At 45.3% G+C, this 13,218-nt stretch overlaps 1 protein-coding gene across 1 annotated transcript in view; it reads left to right on the top strand.

The window, feature by feature from the left end:
- The first annotated feature begins 579 nt into the window (after positions 1–579).
- Positions 580–13,218, top strand: part of STAU2 (staufen double-stranded RNA binding protein 2) — a 164,190-nt gene continuing 151,551 nt past the window's right edge. The window contains exon 1 of the mRNA XM_052703830.1: positions 580–689. The gene's annotated coding sequence lies outside the window, so the exon portion shown is untranslated. The remainder of the gene's footprint in view (positions 690–13,218) is intronic.

The raw sequence follows: 13,218 nt of genomic DNA, 5'->3' as shown, positions 1-13,218 counted from the left end.
CGGCGGGCGCAGCAGGGCGAGTGATGGAGCTACCGCGGCTCATCCATCCGCCCGCTGAGAACTTGCGGGTGCCGCGTTCTCTATGCTTACGCCGCTCTCGTACGGCCGCCTCGTGAGGAGCCGGCCCGGCCGCAGCACGCGCGAATAGCGGAGCTCCTCGCTCGGTGCCGCGGCCGCCGACGAGTTAGTGGCCGGGCCCGCTGGGGCTTCGTGTCTGCACGGCGCCGGCAGCGTCCGGTCCGTTCCGTTTCGTCTGTACCCGGGGGCGCCGCGGAGGGCCCGACGTAACCGGCCTCAGCAGCGCGGCAAGAAGGGGGGCGGCGGGCAGGCGGCCCCGGCGCCCGCGGTATGGCTGCCGCTAGAGGCGCTGCGCGGCCTCGCCGGGCCGGGAAGGGATGCGGACGGGGCCATTCGTGCTGCGGGAGCGGGGGGGAGCGAGGCTGCGGAGCTGCGCCGGGAACCCGCCGCGGGCGCCGGGGGCCGGAGGGGGGATGGCGGGGCGGCGGGCGAGGCCGACGGCGGGCGTGGGGCGGAGGGCGGCGGGACGGCGGTGCGGCGGGACCGCGGCGGGAGCGCCGGGGGGGGGGGCGGAGTGGTTGTGGCCGGTGGCGGCCGCCGCGGCGGCGGGGTCAGTTCTCTTTAGTGTTTGCCGATGTTGGAGGCGGCTCCGAAGCGTCCCCGGGAAGCAGGTAACGGGGCCCGCCGGGCGGCCCCGCGCCCCTCCGCAGTGAGAGTAGGGCGGGCGCGGGACGGGGGAACCGAGCCTCGGCCGGAGGGGAGGGGGCTGCCGCAGCCATGATGTCCGGGTTCTGGTCCCGCTTCTCCTCCCCGCTGTCTCCCCTCCCGCCGGCGCGGCGCGGCCCCGGGCAGGACTCCGCCGACCCCCGGGCGCCCTCCTCCCGAGGCACCGCTGCGCCACGGCTGGATGGAGGAGGGGGGCGGCGGAGGTGGCACCGACTCCGCCATCCGCCCCGCGGCCCTTGCCGCCGCCACCTCCTCCTCCTCCTCCTCCTCCCTCGGGCGCCGGAGCCGGGCAGCGGACGGCCGCCGCGGGCAGGCAGGTGAGCGACCCGCGGCAGCCCCCGGTCCGGCGCGGCCCTGGCTTTGGGGCCGGGCGTTTGGGCTCGGCTCGGCGGGGCTGCGGGCCGGGCCTGCCCGGAGCTGCGCGGGGAGCCGGCGTGGGCTGAAGCGGTCTCGCTCACCTTGGCCTGCCGTCCCCTCGCCGGCCCGGTGTGCTCGCTCCGCACGGCGGGTTCGGAAATTCCTCGTACAGCAGCATTCGGGCTTCTGCACCTCGCCCATCCATTTGCGTTACGTCCATTGCCTTCGCTTCGTTCACCGTGCTCCTCGCCTGAACTTGGGACAGGGTGCTAAACTTTGCCAGCAGGACTGCGCTGTCGCGCTCCCAAAATGGATGTCAGTGTTCCTTCCATGAGGCGGCTGGCAGAGGAGCGGATCCCGGGGCTCAGCGGGCTCGAAGGCTGCGGGGCTGTGTTTGAGGTGGGGTGGAAGGAGAGGGATACGTTTTGCAGCAGGCCGAGGCCCTCCCCGGCCTTCAGGTCTGTGAGCAGAGAAGGCTCATCCTGAGTGCGGTGGGGTCTGAATGGGGCCATTGGGTGTGGACCTGCAGCTCATGGTGCTGCCTGCCCAGCCCACGGTGTCTAAGCAGCACCTTTCCTTGGCAGTGCACCCACCCAGCTCTGCCCTGTGGCAGGCAAGCTGTGCCTGCTGAGGAGTGTCCCCTGCGCAATTACGGTAGTACCAAATAAAGTTTGTTGCACCGAAGAGTGGGTGGAACATCCCTACTGCTTCTCCTTACTGAGCCTCAGTGATTACTGAGGAAATGTGTGTGGATTGCCGCAGGGCACAAGTAAAGCTATGGCTCCGGTGTGGCTAGGTGGGGTTGCACTGCGCTCATGTGATTGAATGCAGGTGGCTCTGTGTCTCAGTGACATTACTGCTGCCCAGGAGTAAAGCCTGAGATGTACAGTAACTCCAGGTTGGGAATATTTCCTAAACACTGGGAGATTCCACACAAGCTTTGTTGTGACACTGCTGCCTGTAAACGGTGCCAGGTCTGACAGTTCCCTGAATGAAGGCTTTCTGACATCCAGCAGCGCTGTGTGATTCCCAGCACTGACTTCCAATAATGGATCCTCCAGTTTGCCCTAGAAAAACTCCTGGAGAGGGAAATGCCTGCTCTCACTGTGCTCACTCAGATTCCGGGTGCTGGGAGCTGGAGTGAGGCTGCTGTTTGGTTGTGGTTTCTGAGGGAGAGTGCAATTCAGGTTTTCCTTGCTTTAAGGAACTTTGGTGATATTTGGCTTTGGCAGAGGCCATTCAGTTTGGGTTCTGGTCAGGCTGCGACTTGGGGACTTCATGGAGTTCTAATTCCCAGCTTCAGCTACCTCTTCCCTCAAGAGTAATGTCCAAGTAATATCACGTTTGAATAATCTTCAGACCTGAGCTGTGAAAGTGGTTTGCAAAAGAGCTCCCTGATTTTACACGTAGCAAAACTTTGTCAGAGCTGTTTCAATGACTTGACCAAGTTCAAAGAGGCAATTAACTCAATCAGCTCCTCCCTTAGAGGCAAATATGAGGGCTGAGTCTCCCGCAGAAGTTTACAAACACAGCTCCGCCACCATCCTGGTGCATGTTGGTGGAGCTGGGTGTACTGGGGTTGTGAAGTGCCACGGAATGACCTTGGAATGGTGTTGCAGAGCAGATCAGCAGTTGCAGCCCTGTTCCTCCAGCCTCTGGGAGGGCTGCACCTGTCATGCTCTGTCTCTTTGCTTTGACCTGCCTGGAGCACGTGGCTATTGATCTGCTAGTCCTCGAAAAGAAGAGAAGCACTTGGATTGATTGTGTCTGGTCCTTCAAAATGCATCCTGTTACACTACTGTGCAGCAGAGGAAGCAGATCTTAAAAGGTGTGCATATGCAGTGCTAGTTTTGTTGTGTGTTTACTTCATGCATACATATGACACCTGCATAGATTTCATCCATTGGAGAGCTGAATATCTACTTCTTCACACCACGTGGATATGGTGGGGAAGGACCTAACCTGTGATCTGTAGCATAACTCTAAGAAGATAACTTCAGTTAATAAGCTGCAAAAGCTTCACTTTTCCTTCCTTGGCCATATCGGTCTCCTATCAGCTGCAGCATCAAGGAGCTCCCTCAGATAGGCCTGCCTTTACCTGAATCAATTATGTTATGTTTCTCATCTTTGGATTACCCCCACAGCCTGTATTTCTCACACTGGTGCCTGATTTTTCTCTGTCTTCCCCAAAGAGGAAGAGAAATTAAGGAGGAGGATGCTTTCCTTTAGCACCTATGGGTGCTGTTGCTGGAGTCTGTGCAGGACAGCCCTTCATGTGCTCATGCTTCCCAGTCACCTTTCTGCTGGACTGACCATGTTAGCATCATACCCTCGTGAAGATCAGGGTTGTGAGAGCCCATGCTGTGGTCCTGACCTGAACACCCCTCCTTTCCTGCTTGCTGTTCATTGCCTGCTGCTGCAGTACTAACAAGTTCAGGGGTTCTGTTTGGTACGGCGTGTATGAGGTATGAGGTGGGGGTGCTGAGAAGCAGGCAGGGAAGAGAATGAGGTGCACATCTCTGTGCAGGGAGGAGAGATCTGTGATGGTGTAAATGTGAGGGGAGCAGAGCTGGTTGGAACATGAGGCAAACCTTGGAAAGAGGAGAAGTGGAACCTGTGCGTAACAACTAATATATAATAAGAGCCAAGTGCCTTGCTCTTAGTGCTCATGTCTGCTCATTGTCAGGGAACAGTCACCATCACATTATCCAAAGTGTGTTTGTGTTAGAAGAGCAAGAGTTCAGTTAAAACCCGAGAAGCAATTTGCCGTGCCTTGGTCTGGAAACTATACAGAATAGAAAAACTTGTTGAGGGTTCTCATCTGAAAGTGGCTTTTGAAAACCTGTTTCTGGTAGTGTAAGACTGAAGTCACACGTGTGTCTGTAGCTTGCAAAATTGGTTCATACTGTGTCTTGACAGCCAACGTTCTGTTTTTAAGCTGGTGGTAGTTGGAGTGTTTCCTGGTAGTGAAAACTGTGCTCCAGTGCTAATAGTGTCCTGACCTGTGTTATACCTCTTATTTTTGGTTTATTCAAGTATGCTGCTGTATAGTATGTGACTGATATATAACAAATTTATTGATACTTTATCTAATAAAATCAGGCGATTATTTCTTTTTCCTAGTTAATAACTTCTTTCATATAAAGTGTTTAATTTTATAGTTCTCTGTTCCTGTGATCTTCTAATTTAGTCACTGCTGAAATGATAGTGGGGGATTTTTTTTTAGACTAATTAGAAGTCAGCATTTGGGCACAGATTTCAAATGGTGTTTGAGAGAGATCGTGGTAATAGCCAGTGGCTGAGTCATACAGCTTATACACTGGGTTGTCTTGCTATCCTTAGATGCTTAGATGGCAGCTTGCTAAGATGTTGACCATAGTACCACACACTCAAAGGATGTATTTACAATCTCTTGAAAATCTCCAAAAGATTGCACTGACGTTGGTTGTGCTTACAGTTTCTCTGCCTGCCAGCTTTGAGGAACAGGGAATTAGTGCTGTTTGCCTCCTGGCTGCAGGAAACGTTTTTGAGGGTAGGAGACTGGGTTGTTCAGGGCAGCTTCTTGCAGCGCAAATGGTCCTCTGTGGGAACAAGAAGACTTCTAGGAAAGTCAAGAAACCTCATTTTTACTGTTACTGCTATTCGTAGTTTTTCTTTTTCTTTTTCTTTTTCTTCTCTTTTTCTTTTTCTTTTCTCTTTCTTCTTTCTCTTTTTCTTTTTCTTTTTCTTTTCTTTTTCTTTTCTCTTTCTTCTTTTCTTTTTCTTTCTCTTTCTTCTCTTCTCTTCTCTTCTCTTCTCTTCTCTTCTCTTCTCTTCTCTTCTCTTCTCTCTCTTCTCTTCTCTTCTCTTCTCTTCTCTTCTCTTCTCTTCTCTTCTCTTCTCTTCTCTTCTCTTCTCTTCTCTTCTCTTCTCTTCTCTCTCTTCTCTTCTCTTCTCTTCTCTTCTCTTCTCTTCTCTTCTCTTCTCTTCTCTTCTCTTCTCTTCTCTTCTCTTCTCTTCTCTTCTCTTCTCTTCTCTTCTCTTCTCTTCTCTGTTATATGTTTGTTGTTTCCAGTTTCTTGTACAGTAAACCCAATTAAGAGAAGTGGTGTTTGACAATATGAGGAAGTGTCAATATACCAGACATGGAGATTGATTTCTGTCATTGAAGATATTCAAAAGTAATCGTTTATCTCACTTTTTGGAGAAGAGAACTTTTTCTGTGTCATCCAGACGACACATCCATAGGACTGAAATGTTTTGAAGTGAGTGAATCATCATACACTGTTCCCAAGGTGAAACTGCAGAGTTGGTACAAAGAGGCATTGGGTCAATTTGTAGCACACGCAGTTGTACTGAGACGAACAAAGAACTCACATACTGTTTGTGGGGCATCTGGCTGTGTTATTAGACAGGATAAAAACAAAAAGTAGTCTAAATGTTCCTGTTAGAAATTCACCATTTTTTTCCCCCTTTTGATCCTCCTTCGGTCCTGCATACGAGCTTGCAGGGCTTTTTCCTTTTCAGAATGTGGTAAACATTTCTTTTTCTTTTGGTTTCAGTCTTATGTTTCTAATAGTACTAAACCAGCCTGCTTTGAGCTGTCTGCCATCTGTGGTGGCAGCGTTTTTCACATGGACATTGCCAGTGTTGTACTGTGCTTAAGAGAAGAGTATACATTCAGGATGTATTCTTTTTGCAACTGGTGAGAGGCTGGGAATCTTGATGAATAGAAAAAATGACTACAGAGAGGTTTTCATGAAAATCCTTCTGTCTGTAACTCAGTGCAGCACGCTTACAGGTCTTGTATGAAATAGGCAAACTCTCTGCTTCTGTTCTGCAATTAAGGATGTCTGTCCATCATGAAAGGGGTAAAAAGTTGTCCTGGATCAGGAGGCAGGTAAAGCCCACTCTGCTTTCTGAATACTATTTCTTAACTCTGTTAGATGAATCCATAAAGTTAGATGTGGGATTTGACCTTTCCAGAGAGGGAGAACAGCCCGCATTGTCTTTTCTTCACTCTTTTTTAACTGGGTGGTCTTCATCAATTAGGCAAAGCGTTGAGCAACTGAAAAAATCATTGAAGATAGTAAGACCAGATCCCATTTCTAGGTACTGATGAAGCTGTTATTCATGAGCATGTTCTGAATGTGGACTTGAAGCCAGCCTTAGGTTCCATTAATCCGTCAGTTTTCTCCAGCTGTTGTATTACAAGACTGTGAACTCACTGCAGTACCTGCTTCGGAGGCCCTTTTTCAAGTGACCATTACATTAAACAATAGCTTTCTTTGCTATTGTTGCAAATGATAGCAAAGGGCAATGAAACTGGTGAAGGTTCTCGAGCACAAGTCTTACGAGATGTGGCTGAGGGAACTGGGATTGTTTAGGCTGCAGAAGAGGAGGCTCAGGGGAGACCTTATCGCTCTCTACAGTAACATGAAAGGAGGTTGTAGAAGGGTAAGGGTCGGCCTCTTCTCGCAGGTAACTAGTGTTAGGACAAGAGGTAATATACTTAAGTTTGCCAGGATGTTCAGGTTGGATATTAGGAAAAAGTTCTTCTCAGAAAGAGTGGTGAGGCAGTGGAACAGGCTGCCCAGGGAGGTGGTGGAATTGTTGTTCCTGGAGACGTTCAAGAAAGGTGTAGACATAGCACCTGGGGACTTGAGTTGGTGGGCATGGTGGTGATGGATTGGATAGATGATCTTAGAGGTTTTTTCCAACCTTTATGATTCTTTGATTCTGAGTCCTGTACAGCTTAGACACCTCTGCCATCAGGAGCAGAAGAGATGTATTTGCTCTCAAACTAATATAGCTAATGGTCTAGGTCATTCTCAGTTTCCTGATTTCTTCAGTTTTGGCAGCCTAGTTTTTTACTCTGGTTTAGGCATTTTTCTCTTCATTTCACTTCATAAAGACAGGGTAGGGCAGTGCACTGTGGTTGTACTTGTTCAGCCAAGGCAGTTCTAGTTCCAGGACCCATTCTGCTTTATTAATTCAGATGTCTGTGCTGTTAACAACGGATTGCAAACCTCTGCTCCACAGCGTTGAGTCTGCACATTTACCAGAACTTTTGTTTTTGACACATAACAGCCAAGATGTTGGTTGTCTTTTTGGCTAGGAGCACTCCATCCCTTTGGTACTCAGGGCCATTCTTGTTGGTTAGTGATAAGACTACATCAGACACATGTGCATCCTAATAGCATGTATTCTCTTGGAGATCTTAGAAAAGTGGGCCCTCCTTCCCTTTTAAAGTGTTCTTTATTTATTTGATTTTTGTTTTGAAGGTGAGGAATAAGACTCTTAGATCAGGAATGGACTGGAACGTTGACTCCCTGGAAGTTCAGAGCAGTTTTTTCTTTCACTCTGATTTAGAGTAATTCCCAATTCACAGAAATTAACTTTATCCTGCTGGAGTTAATGCCCTGGGAGTCCTGGAAGCACAGCAAGTGGTAAGAAGGAGATTCCTGTAAAGTGAAGCTGAGAGCATGATCCATCTGTCCATTCAGTCATAGACCTGTACTGTTGCTAGCAGTTTTCACATTCCTCCTATCTGCAAACTTCTTTTTCATTGTCACTCAGTTGCAGGTTCTGTTACCTTTTATTTTGAATCTTTTCACATTACCACTGAATCAACTTCTAGTCAAAGTTGTCCTTTTATTTTGTCCTTTCTAATTTTATATCTGTGTAAAAGTTCTTAAAAGAATTTACAATTTTAATTCACTGTTTCTGGTTATGGTTTTTTTTTTTTTTTTTTTTTTTTTTTTTTTCCTGTAATAGTTATGCTTCCAACTTTCTCCAGATTCAGAGTCCAAGTTATTCTGAATCATCAACTATGTGGATTGAGATCTTTTACTTGCTACTTTGTAATATATCCTACTCCTAATCATTAGTATGTAAGCAGTTGGAGGAAAAAGTCTGCTGCTTTTGTCATGCTGATTCTGTGTACTCACAGTGTGCTCATCTTGAACCAAATCTCTTTATACTAGCCTATTTTCTGCTGTTTGTTGTTAGTTTAATGTCCTCCTCACTGATGCAGCTATAGAGATTAACCTTTTGCCATCTTGCCAGATGCGTGTTAGACTCTGCTGTGCTGGAATGTGTTTGCTCAGTGTTCAGCAGGTTTTTAATGTTTAGCTTCTGTCTGATCATATAGGTAGAAGTTTTTCTTCAATGTTTTTTGCCTTTGCTAATTTACATCAGCTGAAAGGATCTGTAAGAATAACACTAGGAGTTTTCCCCCTGCCAGGATTGCCAAAATCTTCTGTAATCTGCACCTTCTTGTAGAGATAAGTATTTTTTATCACACCACTTAAAAATTCCCCAAGCATGGATTTCTAATAAGGAATCAGCAGGCCATTGCTTTACTCATGCACTGTGCTGAGTTGTTGCTGATGACTTTTTGCATTCTCAGGATACTTAAAGAGTCTGAATTGATGGCTGCTTGTTGCCTGTTAGCTTTGTCCTCTTTGGTTTTCTCTGAGACCCTCCAGGCATGTGTCTTTTCCCACCTGGTTTGCTGGAGCTGAGAGTTAGTGTCACCAAGTCACCACTGACTAAGTAGGATCTTTTCACTTCCATTTTTTACACTGTTTTCATCGCTGAGCCAGGCTTGTGTCATCAGTTTTGCAACAGTTTGTGACCTTGCCCCCAAACTTAGCAACTATAAACTTTCCTCCAGTTGAAAACAGATCTTCAGCAAGATAACTAGGTACAGCATATCTAGTACTCAGTAGTTATTTTGCCTTTATTCATCAACTGGTGAGGGCTGCATGTGAGATAGGAAGAATGCTCTTTCTTTGGACTCTCTGAAGAGCTCCTGATCTGACGAGGTAGGCTGCATCTGTTAGCAGTGTGCCCATTCTGTTCCTTGGCAAACAGGGAAAATTCACCACTTGGGCTGTGAAATGCTCTTTTTGTTTAAATATACTTGTGAGGGTAATTTAAAAAAAAAAAAAAAAAAAAGGCACACAAACCAAAGTTGTATCAATTTCTTTCAGTAAAGCGTAGCATCCACTACTTTGTCCACTGAAACATCCTTTTCTGAAGGTCTTGGAACTCTTATGATGGGAGATTGATTATGGAGCGAGGAAGGGACGTAAGAATTTGTGAAAAGGAAGAATTTCTTTTTTTGTGAAGAATTAGGCATGTTTCTACTGCTTCACTAATCTGTGTTATGTGGAATGATCAGTAGTAGCTTGTCACAGTCAGCCTAGGAAAACCAAAATCATTTTCTGAATGCCATTGATGTGTAATTTCTAGTTAGGGAATATGTTTTTACTCAAGAAGGGATTTTTGCGTCTTTCAGAATAAAGTAGGAGTTGCAAGAATGTTTTGCTTAGAATCATTGTAGAATAAAAGTCTTTTGTAATTTAAACTCAATCAAAGCTACTTTGAGATGTTAAGAGTAAAATTACAGGTTGTTGGTGCCAAGTGGAGAAAATACAGCTTTTTTTTTTTTTTTTTTTTTTAAATAATAATAATTGAATAAGAAGCTAGAATCTGTGAAGGAGTTCAGCTTAGATGCTGATATCACAAATAAGGAACCAGTTACAAGTTTATGAGCAATTCTGTAGTGGCAGCATGTCAAGTCTGAGTCATGGTTTTTCATTGACTTAATCTCCTTCTGAACTTTTAAGCTGACGATTGATTGTTAAACTAGTGGCTTAAGCTGCCCTTCTTTTTGGCTATTTTTCTTCATGAAAAAGCTTAGTTACTCATTTTTGTTTTACCTAAGGCAATTGTGTGTTATCTGCTCATCATCTGTAGTTAAAAATGGTGTGACATCCTTTGCACACAATGGCAACCAAGAACCATTTCAGTGTAATCTTGTTTTCAGTCTTGGTGCAATATGTAAATGGTTCACTTGGATGACTCAGAAAATACGAAACAAACAAAAACATACAATAACTCCTCATTTTACTGAAATTCAACTTCTCAGATTTCTGGAGTCACTAAATCTTCATTTCCTTGAGCCTTTCTGACATGTTTTGTATGGATCAGTTCTGGGATAGCCGTGAAAGTTCAGCACTTAGAGTCAGTGTTGCAAAGTCTCTTGGTGATTGTCCTACTCCACTGACTGTGGAACCAGGTGAGGTCATGTTTTGAAGAAGTTACAGGTGTAGCTGTGTATTGCAGACTGGCTAAGGAGATGCATGTTTGCAGTTTCCAAGAAGTCACCGGTAGTTTAGATCACTTCCTTACCATGACAGATAAGAGAGTTATGATACTGCTATTGCCTTTTGGATTAGTGGTTGCTCCCAGTCAGAGCAAGCTAATACAGTGAAGAACATAACCCTCTAGTTTTGTGTATCTGATCAGTAAGGTGTCTGTATGCTAGTTTTTGGGATTTATCTCAAGCCATGATGAGTTTGGTATGTAGAAGGTCTCTCTGCAAAGAGAGCTTTGGTGATCATCTTGCTGTTTGGTGGGGGGAAGTTTCACATTTTCTTTTCCATAATAATTCAGGGCATCCTGGCTAGGTTAAGCTGGTGGCTGTGTCTGAACCAGTATTTGGGCTGGCTGGTCCAGTCTTTTTATTGGGATAAAGTGTGTGGGAGCGTGCAAACTGGGAACTTGGTGTTGGAAATTTCCGCCTTCTTTTTTTTTTTTTTTTTTTTGACTATTTTATTTGATTTCTGGACAGCATCAGTGAAACAGGGTGAGTTCATCTTTTTGATGAGTTTATTTTTGAAAGATGATGGAGATTTGCATGAAAGAGCCTAATCTTTCCGCTTTGTGCTGTGGGTTATGAGCAGGTTGAAGAGTGTTGGAATATTATGTCAGACTCAGTTTTTGATGCAGCAGATTGTCTTTTGTTATCTTTCAGTTTTCCTTTGGCACTGCAGTCTTCGAGTTGATAGTCTCATTCATCTCCCTCATCGTTTCACACAGGAGTCTTGTAATTATGCTTCTGAGACTGCCTTAGGCCAAGCTGCTTTCCCCAAGAGATGTTTGCTCTGGTCACAGTGTGCTCTGAGGAATTTCCAGATGTTTGAATTTTTTTGTTTTGTTTCAGACTTTGCTTCAGTGTTCTTTGATATCAGCAATGTTTTCTAAGACTGGCAGTTCTTTTTTCCATCCTGGTTCAAGATACATATTAATGAAGTTTCCCTATTTTGGAACTCTGCTACTTATTTGCCAGTGCAGTTTCCCATTGACCCAGTGGACCACCAGTATGCACAGGACTGGCGTCTACTTTTAATAATAGGCAAAGAAATGAGCTGTTTGTGTCTCCTGGGGTCACGGTGCTTTGCCGAGTGTTTGTGAGGCACGGTGTTGCCAGTGTTGCTCCTTTCTCAGGCGTCAGCCTTCCAGTTCTAGTTGCTATGGGAGCCAGAGGGATGGTTTGTCCTTCCTCTCCTCACTTTCTGCTGAGATTCTCTCATAGCACGTTTTTATACTGTGTAATTTGCATGTGCAAATGATAACCAATGTCCTAATCTGTGCACTTTCTTTCATTTTTTAGGAAAAGTCTGGTCTTTGGCAAATGCTTTAGGTGTGGCTCTTCAGTCTGTGGTGCTTCTCACAGGAGTTTATTTGCTTCCATAATTATGTCTGTTAGTTTTAATAAGGTCCATTATCACTTGTTTGTCTAAGACAGGTTTGACAGTAGCCTCTGAGTAGGCTTCAGTTGTCTGTATTTCAACATGCAGTGCAGTTGGAGGTGGAAGTTATCTTGTCCTCAGCCATTGCCCAGCTGCCCAGAGATAGTGCCTGTTGTTGATCGCCTTGACTGTATTGATTAGTGGTGTAATGCTTCTGTTCAAACACATGCAGTAGTGCCATTTTGTTGCTTTTTTACAGTGAGGTTTTTCTGAACCATCTGCCACGTGAAATGTCAGATGTAGAATTGGTCTTTAGTGAGGACTTTTGCTTTTTTGAAGGTATCCATTTGTGATGTTTTAGGACATCTCAAATGGTGCTTTTAAACTGTGGATGGGCTACTGATTTTCACACTGTATTTCCTTTCACCACATAAACACTTAGCTTATATTTGGAAACCTGAATTACAGCTGTCTTTATTCCTCACCCGAATCCTTTGTATCTTGCTGTACAGCTTTGTCATAAGGTGCAGTTTACTGTTCTGGTGTGAGATGCACCACACATGTGGATGGCCTTACAGATCACACATTTTTTGTCTCGGATACGTTAGTGGTAATTTACTAGTTCAAAAACATTTGATTGTTCCATTATATATCAGAAAGCAAATAAATATGTATTTCAAGTTGTATGAATCTTATCTCAGTTGCAGGATAAGTCATTTCTGTTCTAGTCCTCTTGCTAATACATGATAATTAATAACAGTAAAAATCCTCACCTTTGACCATTTTGTTTACTGAGAATGTCTTAGATTTTAGCCCTTTGATTCCATACTCAGTTACCTTATTTGCCTACTCTGTTTTTGTTTGGAAATCGTTCCTGTCTTTTCAAAATTAGTAACTAAAAAGAGTTGTTAGAGAAGAATTAAATCAGTGGCATGTGAGATATTGATTAACAAGGAGTAGTGGTCTAGGCACTGATTCATGCTTTATGTAGCATCTAGGATCAACATAGCGCTGTAGATTAGGAAACCAATATAGTTTCATTGTGAAAGAAATAAACATGCAAGATGAAACAGATTCCAGCATAGTCTTCTCAGTCCTTGTTTTTGGTTTTAATGTGCTTGTCCTGTGTGGCAATTAAAGAAAGGTGTGACTGGTGTTTGAAGAAGTGGCTGAAATTATTAGTGCAGATTTTTCACCTATTCTTCCCCAAAATACTTTTCTGCTTCTCTGGGTTTCAGCCAGCAATGGAACACTCTTCAGAAAACTTCACTGATCAAATATAGAAGTTTGCAAAAGATATTCCTCTGCAGATGATAATATCCTGACAGAAATAACTTCTGTGTTTTCTGAAAGTGTGATAGGATTTCATGTCCTGACCTGGCGAAACCCCAGAGACATCTACAGCTGCTCATTCTGCCTGCGTCTGCCCAGCCTTCCAGGATTTGTGTGTGCCACCTTCTGCTGCCCTCAGAAAGCCAAGGAAGCCACTGTTGAGAAAGTACAGCATTTAGTTGTTCCTCTAAGGTGCAGCTTAATGCTGAGCAAGCAAGTGAACTTTCCTATTGGCCTTGCAGCTCCTTTAAACTCGAGCGTT

This window comes from Tympanuchus pallidicinctus, unplaced genomic scaffold, assembly GCF_026119805.1.
Source record: "Tympanuchus pallidicinctus isolate F22 unplaced genomic scaffold, pur_lepc_1.0 scaffold5, whole genome shotgun sequence".
NCBI lineage: Eukaryota > Metazoa > Chordata > Aves > Galliformes > Phasianidae > Tympanuchus > Tympanuchus pallidicinctus.
Note: the sequence above shows the minus strand (reverse complement) of the source record. Positions and strands in the feature narration are given on the sequence as shown.